Here is a 12717-nt window from a genome sequence, read left to right as displayed (position 1 = left end):
AAGGAGTCAAAATCATTTTTTAGAAATAATTAAAGCAAACTGTAGAATACAAAATCATTCATGTCTTTTGGAATAAAAATCAATACATAAACATTTGGACATAAATGTTTTTTTAAATCCATGAAATATTTTTAAAAAGTTTTGGAAAATGCTATTTTTTTATGTACAAATGAAAAATCAAAACATTTTGATACATGCTTTTCTGATTTTAAAAATGTTATATTTAGAAATAAGCAATACATGATTTTTTTTAAAGTGAATAAATAATAAAAATTGTTTTCCAGATAAATATTTAAAGAGTTGGAGTTGCACAGTTATTTCTGATATGTTTTATAGAAAGTTGTAAAGAATTGCAGACACGAGCCATTTTTGGGGCTGAAAACGAAAAAGCTTGAAATGGTGAGCGCCGCGCTTTGGCCATCTTGACCGCGGGTCCTCGTGTTTCCCGCATTGGGGGTTACCTGCTGGTCATCACGGACGGCGCCGTCCTCATACATCACGACACATCACAACACATCTCGTCTTTATTGGGATGGGAGGAAGTCATTAAGGCTTGTGAGGAGACCCAGCCGTGACCCTGCCACGGCGCCGTTAAAAAACGATAGAGGTCAGCGATAAACGGGGCGGGGCATCAAGCCGGGTCCGGCCAATCCTTGGTGACCACGTGCGTCACGCTTGCTCTTTAGGACGCCTTCCAAGGTTTACAACGCTTGTGTGGAAAGTCTTTTTTTCTCCCGCTTCGCCAACACAGAATTGGGCCTTGAAAGCAATCTGTCAAATGAGCAAGATGGTGCCGGGCTAAAAGAGGTTCTCATTTTGCTTTTTGTTTTTTTCCATCTAAAAATAAACGTCAAAATTTAGTGATAGAAAATGAAAAATTTTACAAATTTGGAGATGCATGATTTTTTTTTCCCTCCTAAAAATGTAAACGTCACCACATTTACTGATACCAGCATTTTCCAAAAACATATACTTGACTTGTAGGTACTGACAAAAATGTTTGAAAATTTTCGGGATGGATCCTTTTTATTGGGGGGGTAAAAAATGAAAAATTATCCAAATTAGCGAGCAGATGCCTTTTTCAGTTAAAATATCCCATTTTACCTCAATGTCAATCTTTTTTTTATTAAAGAGGGAAAAATTATCAAAATATATTTATCCATGGTTTTTTCAACTTAAAAACAAAAAAATATCCAAAATTGCTGCTACTCTTTTTTTTTTTTCCTGAAAATTAAAATGTGCTGGTACATGCCTTTTTCCCCATCTGAAAATATAAAAAAAATTCAAACATAAGATGTGTGCATTTCTGTCATATTTACAGTATAAATTAAAAGAAATTAGGTAATGTACAGAAAACTTTGGAAATACAGTACTGCACATCTTTTTGTAGGGAACTTTTTTTAAAGATAATTTCTTTCAATTAAAACCCCAAAAATAAATTCTGCAATAATTACTTTGTTTGTCACAAAATTAGATATTTACTCAAATTTACAGACATGCTTTTTTTTGTTGCTCAAAACTTTAGAAATTATCCATATTTTTCAAGATGCTTTTTTTTCAGTTAAAAATTGTCCAAATTTGGTGATGCGTAATTTTGTTGTTTATTTGTTCCCAAGGCCCACAAATTATCAACATTTTGCAATACATGCTTTTGTCCATCTCAAAATATGTCCCCAACTTTTGTGATGCATTAATTTTTAGAGCGATACAAACTATTTTTAAATGTATTTATTTCCATACTTTCCATCTATGTTGAACATACTAAATTGTTTTTAAAAAAGTAAAGGAATCTTGATAACATTTGGCATTTGATTAAAACCGTAAAGTGACCTAAATTTGGACAGATATGCTTGTATTTTTGTTTTATGTTTTTATGCTCATTATTATCCAAATTTTGATCTAGATGCCCAAAACATTATTGAAATTTGGTGAAACATGAATTGTTATTTTTATGTTTAAAATGGGGTTTTTAGTTATAATTGAACCAAAAAATCCCAAATTGGCAATAAATGTTTTTTCATCTAAAAACAAAGAAAAAATGCATCACTCAAGTGTTGCATCCCCCTGCCATCTAAATACAAAAAAATAAAATTTATTGACATCTTTATTTCCGGCTAAAAATTGGTAATGCAGTAGTTTTTTGGGATTAAAAATAAATTTAAAAAAAAAATCTAAATTCCTGAATACATCCTTTTTTTACTCTTAAAAAATCCAAACTTGCCAATGTGCTTTTCATACACTAAAAACCAAAAACGAACTAAATTAGCCATGTACGTGGTTTTTTATGTTTCAACATACTTTGTTTCTACGGTGAATTTACACACGTTTCAAATTTTATATATATATAAAAAAAACGAACAATTAAAATGCTGCAGGAAAAGAGCTGATTATAACTAACCTTAACGTGAAATACCGTTGCAAAATATATGTATAAGAAGTAAGAGCATAAGTCATCAATACTGTAGTATGTCTACGCAGGAACAATCAAAACCACTAGGTGGCGACACACTCTGCTCACCAAATAGTTTACCGTCTTACATAGTCAACATGGATTTGATTCCATTCATTGACACCCTGGCCTTATGTTCTTTCTCCTCACTTACAAACTTGCATCCAAAGGCCAGAAGAAGAGGAGAAAAGAAAGAGAGGAGAAATGGAAGTTTTGCCTATGGATGGAGAAGGGGAAAGATTGAGAGAAAAGGAGGAAGTGGCGAGAACGCAGGGGGGAAAGAGAAATGGAAGAAAGACGTTGTGAGCATCTGTTTCCTGTCTGCTCAGCAGCTGTGCGCCCTTGGAACAAATGACAAAAGAAGAACGAGATGGAGAAGAACAAAAAGAAGAAGAGGAGAAGGAAGTACCGCTCGGCCTGAGAACCTGCTGCCTCGCACACACGCCGATGCACGGAGGATGAGGAAGTAGGATTCGATTTTTCCCTCAGGAAGTGTGTCACTGTGTGCATGCGTCCTAATGATTTGTCAACATGAATTTGTGTCAAACAGTTGTTATACGTATAAATCATTCTTCTCATTTTATCAGGCATGAGAATGACCAATTTGGAAAAACCCATCTGAAACACTTTTTTACCCCCTGGTTTTTTATCAATTTCCCTGGGACGATCTTCATATTTTCGCTCCAAGACTTTCGCCATACGGGCAAACGTGCAAACTGCGCGATAACATATGCGTACGTATGTCTATAAGTTATAACTATGCTGTAGTAAACAGAATGCTTCTCTATGATATGTTAACATCAGAGTGAAAATACTGACAAAATACTGTCAAAATGCTGCCGGAAATCGGAATGTTGTTGTTATTATGAACGCCAAATTTAATGCAAACAGATAGCAATGCAGTAAACAGTTAGCAATGCCATTTTCCGCTATCACAACCGATAGATGCTGACGCCCGGTCGTGATCACAGCCTCGCCCCGCGACAAGCCGTACCACCCAAAATTTTTTCAATGGATTTACACGTTTCACAAAAATGACAATTTCATCTGAAAAAATTCAGAATTCTGCAAATCCGCGGAAAATTCTAATCCCAGTTTCATAACCTTCCTCATGGCCGCACTGCTTTCATTCCATGTACAGAATTTGAATATCATGGAAAAAGTGTATTCATTTTGATGAATCAATTCTAAAAGGGTAAAGTTTCTTGGATTATACATTCAGGGCCCATAATTTAAACAATTTCTATTATGTTTATTTTTATATAATTTGGGCTTCCATCTCATAAAACCGAATTCAAAATGAAAAAAAATTCTGAATACTGTGAAGAAAAATAAACTGAGGGTCACACATTAATCATTGACTAAATTCAAAACACTGGCCCAGGTTTCCCGAGGTGTCATTAATTTGCTTCAGTTGGGTTCAACATGGGGATGACCGCAGACTTGAGAATCGTCCAGAAGACCATCATTGAGACCCTTCATAGGATGGGGGGGCCACAGAGGTTCATAGCTAAGGAGGCTGGCTGTCTCCAAGCATATCGATGGAAAGTCCAGTGAAAGGACAAAATGTGGCGGGACAAGATACGCCAGCAAAAGAGAGGACCGTGGGCTTCAGGGATCTAGCAGAGATCCGGAAAGACTGGAATGAGGTGGCAGTCACAGGTTCAAAAACCACCACATCCAGACTCATACGGTAGATGGGCTACAACAATCAGGTTCCTCAGGCCAAGCCAATTCTGAGCCAACAAAGGAAGCATCTTGAGGATCTTGGACCAAAGAGAAGAAGGACTGGACTGTAGGCCCTGTCCCAGGTCCTCTTTTCCAATGAAGGTAAAGTGTCCTTTTCATTCGGGAATCAAAGTCCAAGGGTTTTGGACGAAGATGGGTGAAGAACAGAATGTCTGCCATGATTCCAAGAACAACATAAACTCCTTTCTTAAATCCAAAGTCACCTTCAAGAGTCTACGAGAATGTTTTAGCGTACTTCATGACTCATTCTGCTGAGGATCTGGATGAAGAAGCAGATTCCGTGTTCCAGCAGGACCTGGTCCCTGGCCATCACAGTGCTTGACTGACCGGCCACTACACCACATCTAACCCGCATTGAGAAATTGAGAATCTACGGGGTGTTATCAAGACAAAGAGAGACTGACAGGAAGCATCAGGGAAATATGGGCTTCCATATCTCCGAGGCGATGCCACAGGGTGATCGCCACACTGCCACGTCGGATCCAGGCAGTGATTAAAGCGAAAGGGATTCCCAACCAAGTACCGAAGATTAACAAATTGTTTTGAAAGTATCATATTTTGAGAACCTAATCTTATTTTTTTTCCTGCAAAAACTGAGAAGTAAAATGATTTTTTCACAGCATTCAAATGTTTTGAACTCCTGATTTCATGGAATTCAAAACTTGAAATTGTTTGAATGAATAATTTATGAAAGTTTACCATTTCAAATGGAATTATGAAAATGAACTTTTCCATGATAATCTTTTTTTTTTTTTTTTTTAAATAGCCTGTATGTTTGATGTTTTTATGTTTGTTTGTTTTGTCCAATCAGATTTCAAAGTCATTGTGTTGCCATGCCCATCTAATCTGCCCGGGGGCCCCTTCAAAATCAGTAGTGCTGGTTGACAGAATTGAATCTCGATTAGCAATGGCACCGTTTCTTTAACCAATCCTAATTTGAAATTCATCCTCACTGTGCCAGACCGCTGGCCATCAATGACATTTGTATGATTGCGTCCTCTGATTGGTTGGTTATACCAAAACTGAAACGTCAAATAATGCATTTAATGAATCGGCCTCTGTGGTGAGCATCATGTGTTTAGTTTTTTTTTTTGTTTGTTTGTTTTTGTCATGTTACACGGCACTCTAAAGGATTTGTCCAGAGCAAAAGCTCCTTTCACACTGCCGATAATCATCGGGAGATTCTTTTTCGATTGTTGCCAACCGTGAATATTGAGAATGTAGTACGGCTATGTAAGAAACAATTCCGTGATCTCTTGATCAAGACTCAGCAAAAGTGCGTGGAAACAGACCGACAGCCCCCCTATCTGCATGTGGATTTTATTTTGGGCCGTGTTGGATGGAGGATTTCCTGATTTGTTTGTTCCTCTCACACACTTTTCTTCCTGGTGTCGGCTGGATTTAGACTTCCTGTTCCAGTTATTCTCAGGGCACTTACACACGTACATGGGTGGACACACTAAGACAAGTAACGCACACTCAAACAACATGCATACGAACACAAAAAAACACCCACGCAAACCCTGTGACCGAACACGTGAACAGCACACAACAAAAACAATGACAACACACACACAATGGACAAAACACTATAACAACACTAACAAAACAAAAACCGCACATGAACAACATACGTTTTATATACTTTAAAACAATTGCGCTATACATACACATGCACAAAACGCACACAACACATAAAAACACAATCAACACTCATAAACACACACGTGCAAACAAAGCGGACATACACACACGAGCACCTCACAAAAACACGGACAAACAACATGCAAACTCACACATACATGTGAATACACACAACAAACACATCCACACGATGACGCTCACACAGACAACACATGCAAACAGACACACAAACAGCATACACGCTCACAAACGACACACGTGAACAAGTCATACACACACACAAACTCAGACAACAGAAACGCAGGAATAACACACGTACACAACACTTGTTTACAAATTACTAAAAGCGGTCACATGCTGTGTGCGTTACTGAAGGACATTAGTTGCTCATCGTCAAGTCTTCCATGACTTCACATTTCACGTTTTTCTGATCATCTCTTGCATTTATAAATATGGACACACACAAAGTGCGTGTGCTCGCGCACACACTCTCTCCAGCTTTAAACTTCATTTTCTGGCAGCATTGACCATCAAAGCCGCATGAATCCTTTTCATTGTGCATAGTTCCTGTTTACGCTCATAAACAACAAGGTCAGTAAACGCAACGCGGCTCCCCCCGATCGCCAAGGCGACACTTGGCCCGCCTTCCCTCGCCTGCCTCGGCCCAGCTGGCCCGTCTGGGTTAACTTCCCAAACAGCTCCTGATGTCGTGTCGATGTCAAAAGGAAAGTGGGACAAAATAGACTTGGGCGATGCCTAAAAGCACTTTGAAAAAAAAAAAATAAAACAGACGGTGAAAGAATACGCTTGTCAGTCATTGAGGAGCAAGTAGGCGGTAATTTGCGTGAGGATGTTTGTGCGTCTGCAGGATCTTCCGACGACAAAACATGAAAAACCACAACAAAAACACTAAGTGACTGTCTCCTCTCCTGTTATTTATAGGACTGTTTATTAGACACACACACACACGATGCATGAGTGTGTGTCTGCGTATGCATGTGTGTCTGTCTGCAGTGTGTGTTCAAGAAAAAAACTGCCAGATGTGAAAGTGCTCTTCTAGTTTCCAAAATTTGATATCCCAAAATCAAAACTCAAAATCTCATCCATTCATTTTCTATAGAGCCGGTCCGTATTAGAGTGAGCTGGAGCCGATCCCGGCTGATTTTGGCCGGCACCGTCGGCGGCCGATGTTATGGCACATAAAATGAGGCTGGAACTAACGATGATTTTAAAACTCGATTAATCTGTTGATTATTTTTTCAATTACTCGATGTAGCAGATAAACTAAATTTTTTAAATTGTCATTCCTTTCACCAAAAACAGGACAGAACTTTTAATTAAGAATGAAGAATATGGACAAACATAAACTGATGATTTAGTTTGTGGTTTGGTCAATAATATCCACCAGAAAATTAAGTAATCATTGTTATCAAAATTAAATGCTGACGACAATGAATATCTTATTGCGATGAAACACAAACATAACTCTGGTTAAAAACAAATGTGGCGGCACGGTGGTGCAGCCTCACAGCTCTGAGGTCCCGGGTTCAATCCCGGCCCTGCCTGTGTGGAGTATGCATGTTCTCCCCGTGCCTGCGTGGGTTTTTTCCTGGCACTCCGGTTTCCTCCTACATCCCAAAAACATGCAACATTAATTGGACACTCTAAATTGCCCCTAAGTGTTATTGTGAGTGCGGCTGTTTGTCTCCATGTGCCCTGCGATCGGCTGGCGACCAGTTCAGGGTGTACCCCGACTCCTGCCCCTTGACGGCTGGGATAGGCTCTGGCACTCCCCGCGACCCTCATGATGATAAGCGGCAAAGAAAATGGATGGATGGCTGGATACCATTCATAAACTGTAAATGTGTTGGAGTGTGCCGCGTATCAGACATCAAGCAGAGCAAAAAGTCACTATTTCACATAAAAGGTGTTACTCAATTAAAATGTATTCTTTCACATTTTAGGCCAGCACTCCTTGTGAGGATAAACGGCAAAAGAAAATGTATATCCTATTATTTAGTAGCTAATTTGGAATAATTTTTATGTGGTGCATCCAAACATGACATTTGTTTTACACAGTCAGGAGCTATGCCCCTGTTTTTATTTTCATGTACTGGTATTTTATCTTTAGAGGGTAAAATAAAAGGAGGTTAGGGCTGCCACGATTCAATCTTTTTAGAATCGATAATCCTATAGATAACTCCCCCGCCTGCAGTTAGTTAGGTAAGTAGTTTTACTGTTACAGTGCATTTTATTGTAATTTCTGGCGGCTGATTCTAATCTTTAATTGCATGTGTTGGTACTAAGTGTATCATACAAACATATAAACAACAAAATATGATGAACTAAATAGTTAGCATTCGCGATTAGCATTAGCGCGCGGACAATTACCTTTTTAGGTTGGAAAAATTGCTAACTACCACTCGTACATCATGTTATATGTACAATACACACCTACTACTGTCTTAAAATCACTTACAGACCATCCTCTGTCATTTTCCTGGCAGTTTTCACTAATCCAACAAACGTCCGTCTGCAGTAAATGTCCATGGAAAACATTAGTTCCGGTGGTACAAACATTCGTTCCGGTAAAAAAAAATGAATCTTTTTTATGATTTTCGGGTGGTGAGGGCGGCAGAGCTCAAAATGTTCTATAGAACATTTCTAAAGAACTATAGAACTTTAGGACCTAAGACCTATAGAATTTCTATAGAAATTCTATTGTTCTGTAGAAATTCTATAGAGAAAATTACAGCCAAAGTTCTGTGGAACAAGTTGATCTGTACAAATTCTATATATTTCTATACACACATGCATACTAACACAAAAAAAAAACACCCACGCATACCCTGTGACCAAACACTTGAACAGTACACAACAAAAATAAATTCTATAGATTTCTATAGAAAATTTTGAGCTTGGAGGCAGAAATTCTCAGTCGACCTATTTTTTATGGCGATTTAACCCAGTTATTGGATTCCCTCCCACCCCTGCCCTCCTCCCATTCAATTTACAGTAAGCAAAGTTTTTAACATTGATTTTTTTTTTTTAATGGTAACTATATGACACAAAAGAAGCGTATATATTTTTTTGATTCATCAATGCAAAATTGTCCTAAATCAGCAGGAAAAACGTACTGGGGGCATGGGGGGGGGGGGGGGAATCTAGTGTAATCAGTCGGCTCTCATGGAGGATGACAGAAATGTGAGGGTAAAATTCCAAGGATTTGGTCAATTTCAAGTTAAGGAAGTTGTCCAAATGATTTATCGATTTATCAAAATAGTTGTCGATTCATTTGATATTTGATGAATCGATTAATGATAGAAACGTTGGACTGGCCCCGAGAAAATATCATTGCACACATACAGCAGAATCACACAAAAATGTCCTTGGTCCACTTTTCTCATGTTGTCTTCCTCACTGTGTGATTTCTTAATACCCTCCAGGCGTCCCAATACTTTTTTTTCATGTATTGTGCTTTTTACTGCGCTTATGTGTTGGATCTCATACGTGTTGTCCGACGTGTGACCAAACACAAGCTGCTGCTGCTGCTGTTTTGTGTGTATGTGGGTTTTTTTTTTTTTTGCCGTGGAAATGAGGCAACCAATCATTTCCCAACATTGTGAGGGTTTGACTTTCTCGTGCCGAGTGTGAGAACTGCGAGACACATGCGCAACATGACACAACACAATGCGTCCATTCCTTTGTGCGCGCAAGTGCAACATCCTTCCTTGGGTTTTTTCCCCCCACAGCAGCTTGTTTTCATCAATGAATCCAACACCTGCGCTGCCGCACAATAATACACACACAGGAAAAGGTCAATGAGTAAAAACATATATCGCTTGACAATGTTGGAGTGCTTCACATCGCAGATGCAGGTCGAGTGAAAATGTTGTAGCGTGTGACACAAAAGATGCCAGTTACGAAAATCTTGAACAGTATCACATGGCAGACATCAAGCGAGTTCAAATGTAGCGTTTCACATAACAGATGTTAGTAACGGTTGTGAATTGTGCTAGGAGGATGGGTGATCAGAATTTCTAAAAGTCTTGCAGGCTGAAATGACACACATTAGACAGATGAAATTGTAGTGTTTCACATAACACTCACCAATCAAATAAAAATGTAGTATTATATCATATAATGTTGTAGTGTGTGGCTTAAAAATTCACCCATCCATTTTCTTGGCCACTTATCCTCACAAGGGTTGCAGGACTGCTGGAGCCTATCTTTGGGAATGAGGCGGGGTACACCCTGAACTGGTTGCCAGCCAATCGCAGGCCAGATGGAGACAGACAGCAGTCGCACTCACAATCACACCTAGGAGCAATTTAGATTGTCCAGTTAATGATGCATGATTTAGGGATGGGCAGCACGGTGGGCTCAGCTGGTAAAAGCGTTGGCCTCACAGTTCTAAGGTCCCGGGTTCAATCCCGGACATGCCTGTGTGGACTTTGCATGTTCTCCCCGTGCCTGCGTGGCTTTCCTCTGGGCACTCCGGTTTCCTCCCACATCCCAAAAACATGCCACATTAATTGGACACTCTAAATTGCCCCAAGGTGCGATTTTATATCCGACTGTTTGTCTCTATGTGCCCTGCAATTGGCTGGCAACCAGTTCAGGGTGTACCCCGCCTCCTGCCAGTCGACATCTGGAATAGGCTCTGGCACTCCCCGCGACCCTCATGAGGATAAGCGGCAAAGAAAATGGATGGATGGCTGGATACTATTCATGAACTGTAAATGTGTTTGAGTGTGCCGCATATCAGACATCAAGCAGAGCAAAAAGTCACTATTTCACATAAAAGGTGTTACTCAATTAAAATGTATTCTTTCACATTTTAGGCCTCATTCAGGTGAAAATGTATTGTTTCATATCTTACGTCAGTAAGCGGAAAATGGTTTGTGTCACGTCCGACATCAGTCAGGTGAAAATGTAGTTTGTCACAAATCACATGTGAGTCAGGTGAAAATATTTGCAGTGGTTCATGCGCGACGCTGTGATGGCGCACACCCTCGCAAACACCGCAAAGGCACAACGTGTTCCCCCGCGTTGCGAAGTTTACATTTTGGGGTCTGCTCATTTGCCATGACTCACAAAATGTGGGTGGGTGTGTGAGCGCAATTTTGTGATCGTTTGTGTGAGTGTGCATGTGTATATATTAGTCATTAATATACAGACCTGCTCTCATCACGAGATGACACACACACACACAAGGACACACACATTCACGTACACAAAGTGATGCTAAAAATGTTACATTTTGTATTTCATCCATACTGTACCAGTGCAACATCCAACGCCCATTCGCTCAGGCTTTTGGAATCAGTGTCTCCAAAAAAACGCCAAAGAAAAAGCAAAACACTTGTAGAAAAAGGGAAGAGAATCATCATCATTGTTTTTTCATCTTCATCCATCACTATGTCACATTTTAAACATCGAGGGGGAAAAACCGTTGAACTGCGTTGCGTATGAAATGAAAAGATTAAAGTCTTGCATTATTCGGCACATCAGTCAGGTCAAAATGTCGTCCCGTCGCACATAAAATCAGTCGGTTCAAAATCACGCGTTCTTAAGCGGAGAAAGTTTTAAGCAGTTTAATATCGGTGTCATTATGTTAACTGCGGCTAACGAGCTCATGGGACTCCAAGTTGTGCGTTCATTATGTTTTGTTGCACTGCATTTATTTTAATGTGCAGAAGATGGCAGGATGACTGGATAGATAGATAGATAGATAGATAGATAGATAGATAGATAGATAGATAGATAGATAGATAGATAGATAGATAGATAGATAGATAGATAGATAGATAGATAGATAGATAGATAGATAGATGATAGATAGATAGATAGATAGATAGAGTAACAATGACACTGGCACTATTTCAACAATTGCAATAACAGTTGTTGTTCAACTTCCTGTGTGTGCGTGCACGCGCGCGTCCCTGTGTGTGCATCATGTGGCGTCACGCAGCATCTCGTGGTCACATGACCAAGGTCCTGCTGCCACTTGTTTTCTCTCCTGACTTCCTCTCTCAATTTCACGTCTGCCCTACTTCCTGTTTGCTTTGACTTTCTCTCCTCATCATGAGGGTGACGATGATGAAGCGTCTTCTGCGCTCACAAGAATTGCATTTTCAAAAACAAAAACAAACGTTCGTTCACGGGGCTGGCACGAATGAATGGATAAATTAATTCCAGCGCTGCTAATATGTTATATTTGTCATTTTAAAGCAACGTAGAAAAGCGGTAACTTGATTAAAACATTATATTTTATCAAGAAAAATACAGCACGCGCCAATTCCCTCAAACATGGTGTCCCACACTGCTCCTTGGCTGGGTTCGGCGCACTCCACTTGCACAGAGAAATCCGCTACCATCCACCAAGATGGCGTAAATTCCTGGCTTAAACCGGGTATTTAAACGTTGCTCAACTTCAACCACTCACTACCAACATCATTTTTGCTGCGTTTAATCGTAGGTGACTAATTATGTTGTTAGGTAGGGGTTAGGATATGTTTTTTCTGTAGCAAGTAACAACTTGATAAAATACTTTAGAGAGGTGGTTCCCAATTTTTTTTTTTTTGCAACCAAACCTTTGGACCCCACCTCCACACACGCACAGTTTCGCTATAAATACGCATAGGCCTATCTTGTGATAATCACTGCAGTCGTCACTTTTACAGTTGAAAAATTACACTGGTGAGTTTATCAAGGCACCACAAATAAACTATTTAATGTCTTTTAGCTATTTTTATCCATTCTTTCATTTTTACCCTTCTTCACTTGCCCACCTCGACACATTTTCCACTGTGACAAAAGCATCTCAACTTCATACACTTGAACAGAAGAGAGAATAAAGAATGGTTCATCCA

The 12717-nt window shown here is 39.5% G+C and overlaps 1 long non-coding RNA gene across 1 annotated transcript in view; it reads right to left on the bottom strand.

Moving 5' to 3' along the window:
- The window catches only part of LOC133500962 (uncharacterized), a 31696-nt gene that overhangs the window by 5936 nt on the left and 13043 nt on the right, over positions 1-12717 (bottom strand). The window lies entirely within an intron of this gene.

Source organism: Syngnathoides biaculeatus, chromosome 5 (assembly GCF_019802595.1).
Source record: "Syngnathoides biaculeatus isolate LvHL_M chromosome 5, ASM1980259v1, whole genome shotgun sequence".
NCBI classification, from domain to species: Eukaryota; Metazoa; Chordata; class Actinopteri; order Syngnathiformes; family Syngnathidae; genus Syngnathoides; species Syngnathoides biaculeatus.
The sequence above is the reverse complement of the archived record's forward strand: the minus strand, read 5'-3'. Positions and strand labels throughout refer to the sequence as shown.